Here is a 3,943-nt window from a genome sequence, read left to right on the forward strand (position 1 = left end):
AAGAACCTAAAAAAGAAATTGAAAGCCGGTGGCGCCATGGGTGCTGAAGGAACGAAAACACAGTACTTTGAAGCGTTCTAATTGCAGCCAAGCGACTTAATTTTCAAGTAAAATTAGCGGAGAAGTTAAAGTTTTAGAGTTATAGCGACAAACAAGCAGAAGCAGTAGACCTGAACGCTTGAAGCTTTCTATTCGAGTTTACCATTGATTCATAACAGAACGCTCACTGGCAACGGCGTGGCGGTCGCCTTTGATGGGTTCGCAGGGCCTAGCCAGTAACAGGCATACTTACCTGGTGCTGGGGCATCCTTGGTCAGGATGGAGGAGCCTCCAGGGTGAGACGCGGGCATTGCACTGCGCCCGCGTTGACCCCTGCCACTTCCTCAATAGAGGCAGATGGGGCATGCAATTTTTGGTAGTGGGGGACTGCGTGCGCGCATCCCCTTAACCATAATCAAATTCAAAAAGCAGACTTTCACCATATCCTGTGGCGTTTACCGTACAGTAAGCACGAATTGCCACTTTCGATTTCCTAGCGTCAAAGCCCATTGCGTCACGGTCTTTAGTTATGCCACACTGCCTGTACGGAGGAGGAGACGGAAATCGGCGCGGTTAAAACTGCCAGCAGGAATGCGCAGAGGAGGGTTGCCGGCTGCGACGAAAGGTCAAACGGTGGGCGAGGAGGCGAAGCGCGCAGTTGTAGCGACAGCGAGGAGGCGACGCACATGCGCAGTTGCGCGCCGCTGCGCCGAAAGGTCAGGCGACGGCAGCGGCGAGGAGCGACCACATGCGCGGCGCCTGACGTCACTCGGTTTCGCGCATGCCCATAACTCACCAGTTCGGCTCACGCGAAGCTCGGCTCTGACCTGCGTAGTGGAACTGAGAGAGTAGAAAAACTGAGAGTCGGCTCCCCCCGCCATGATCACGTCACGAGATAGCCCTCTGCGTGCCCGCTCCCTCCTCAGTTTTTATGCGTAGCATATTGCAATCACTCAGTTCAGCCCAACGTTACTAGACTAGTAACGTTGGTTCAGCCCAACGTTACTAGTCTAGTAACGTTGGTTCAGCCCTTGGGCGCGGCCGAGCAGCCACCAAACCACGTGACGTGACGTCACGTGGTTTGGTGACGTGAGATCACCAAAGCACGTGAAAAAAAAGAAAAAAGAAAAGGAAGAAAAAGAAGAAAAAAAAAGGACGGCTGAGCATGGTGGCAGTTGCCACCGCCGCGTTTCAAAGGGGGCGCTCCTATCCATCCATCCATCCATACGTGACGGAGGAAAAGCTGCTGAGAAAATCGAGTGCCGCCAAGCAATACCTCGCGCAAAAAGACCGCGCAATACGCAACGCATTCTTGGCTTAACCAAGCTAAGCCTGGTCATCTTATTTTTTTTTCCTCCATGCTAGCCCCGCCAAAAAATTGGCGGGGGCTTAGCTTTGGTTAAGCCTAGTAGGTTGCGAAAGCAGGTGTTTTATACTGCATATGCAGCGCCTCTAGCGGGAAGAGTGCGGCGCGCCGTGGCAAGCGGCCAACGTTACTCTACGAGCCGAGTTGGTATCCCGTCTCTCGCTCCTGGTATGAGGTCACGCTACAACGTCCCTAGCGCCTGCACGTAATTTTCTTTCCTCTAATTCATTTTAGGGCGAAAGCCTTTAATGGCTCATGCTAGCGGTGTCCGCCCATGCGCTAGAATCGTGCCAACTGTGGCCTCTCCTCCGTGCAGCGGCGCAACCTCCTGAGGATTTTCCTTTCCTCTAATTCATTTTCTGCGCTACGGGCCCTCTTTGTGTTCCATCTTTAACTCCCACTTCCTCTCTTCGTCTGCAAACGGATTACGGGTGCCCACCGAGATATGCGAGACAGTTACTGTGTAATTTCCTTTCCTCAAATAGGTATTTCATTTGCTTCACTACGGCTCCTCATCGTCTTTCTTCTTTCACTCTCACTGCCTCCCTTCTCGTACGGTGCGGCTAAGGTGTCCACCGCGACGGTTACTACGTCAGAGGTCATTCTAATGGTCAAACTTGGCTACCGGCCGCCGCTACGCGAAAGGCCGTTAGTGAGCGTAGCGAAAGGCCGTTAGTGAGCGCAATAAAAAATGTTTAGTTACTTGTGCGTATGCCGTGCCGTGTGTATTAGAGCCTTTCTCTCGCACTCTCGACCGCTTCACACACACACCGCTTATGCATCTTGCCTACGCCTTGCTCCGTTGAACGATATGAGCTTAAGAGCGGAGAAGACAAACAAACAGAACACATAAATTGGTCAATTGGTTACTTTGTGTTTAACGTCCCACAGCAACCCAGACTATGAGGGACGCCGTAGTGAAGGGCTATGGAAACTTCGACCACCTGGGGTCCTTTAACGAGCATTGACATCGGACAGTACACGAGCCTCTAGAATTTCGCCTAGAATTTCGCACACGAAGAAAAGCAAACGGACGGTTGCCGGGTCCGCGCTTCGCTGTGTGTTTCGAAGAAAACCGACCCCCGACCCTCCGGTCGTGAAACAATGGGAAGGCCTAAAAAGAGTTGAAAAGGTGCCTCGCTAACCGGCATTGACAAACAGATGTATGAAAGGATGCGCTCGCTAACAAGTTTAGGTGGTCGAGCCGACTGCGCCTCTCTATCGTTCAGTGTGCCGAGAAAATGCAACGACGCTGTTTCGTCGTTGGATGCGCACGCAGCGACTGCAGTCGAACCGCGATCCGGCACAGATTTCCTGGAGATTATGAGTTGAGTTGTGTCTGGCTCCAACGCATCGGCCTTCCTGACACAACGGTAAAGAATGTGGTGGTTTCTGGAAGACACTTCGCTCCAGACGACTACGTCCACGGCCCAAGCAACTGGGGAGAGGAAGGACAAAGAAAAAAAACGCGACGAAACACCGCGAGGAGACCCAAAGAGCAAAGTAGGGCTTTGGGAGACCCACCGCTGTCTCCCCCCCCCCCCCCCCTCAAAAAGACCGGGTAGCAAAAACCAAGAAAAGAATTCTTTTCAAGGCGGGGCCATGACGCAGACATGTGACGAACTCCACCAGACACCACGCCTCCCGCTAGCATCAGAGGAGGAAGAGCGCTTTTCCGTTGCGGAGCCTACTCGACGAGGCACGAGAGGGAAAAATCTAGAGGAGGGAACGGAAGGAGTGGAGCATGGCGAAGTGGTTGATTTCAAAGGCTGTAGCTACGCTTTCGACCAGAGGGTAGTCAGTTGCCCTTTCAATCTGACGCGATTTATTTGAAAACTCTATTGTAACTGCCTCACACTCCGCATTTCCTGCGCGTCGCCGCCAAACACAATTCGCTTCCCTTCCTAGAATAGTTTGGGTAGTTTTGAACAAAGACTGCTTGGGAAGTGCAGCAGTTTCGAAACAGACCGCGCTCACACAGCCAGAGTTTGTGCCGTGCATGTGGCGGGAAATGGGCTTGTTCGCTCGCGGATCCATTTTCTGTGCAGCATAGAAAGGAGCCAAATTAAACCACTAAGCATCTTGTGTATCTTCAGCTAAAATAGGATAAGTAAACGTTGATCCATGTCATTAAAGGTTAATCCTCTTAGCGTCACACAAACTCGGGCAGCCCTACAAAAAATTTGGCAGTGGTTTAGCTCTGGTTAAACCTGGTAAATTGTGTTAGCAATGGTGCGCGCGTTCTTCTGGCGATTCTTCGGCGCGTTGCCTTCACCTGGTAACATTGCGGCGCTCCTGAGCAGTCAGGTATTGAGATTCATGATAATGATGATGATATCAACTTTATTTTCCATCAGATAAGGAGGCCCCCTACTCCCCATCCCCGGCACGCAGGCCTTGGCGACGGGGTCCGGGACCTCGGCGATTAGAAGCAGGCGAAGAGGTCTTGACTCCTCGCGGCTTCTTCCACCAGGCGGATGGCTTGTTGCTGTGGAGAAGGGACCTGGCTACGCAGCAGGGCTTCCCAGGTTTCTCTAC

The 3,943-nt window shown here is 52.3% G+C and overlaps 1 non-coding gene across 1 annotated transcript; it reads left to right on the forward strand.

The window, feature by feature from the left end:
* The first annotated feature begins 284 nt into the window (after positions 1-284).
* On the forward strand, positions 285-447 carry LOC149336388 (U1 spliceosomal RNA). The gene has a single exon (XR_016284693.1). It is a non-coding gene; the product is annotated as a U1 spliceosomal RNA (small nuclear RNA).
* The last annotated feature ends 3,496 nt before the right edge of the window (positions 448-3,943 follow it).

This window comes from Amblyomma mixtum, chromosome 7 (genome assembly GCF_055824585.1).
Source record: "Amblyomma mixtum isolate Tamu chromosome 7, ASM5582458v1, whole genome shotgun sequence".
Taxonomy (NCBI): domain Eukaryota; kingdom Metazoa; phylum Arthropoda; class Arachnida; order Ixodida; family Ixodidae; genus Amblyomma; species Amblyomma mixtum.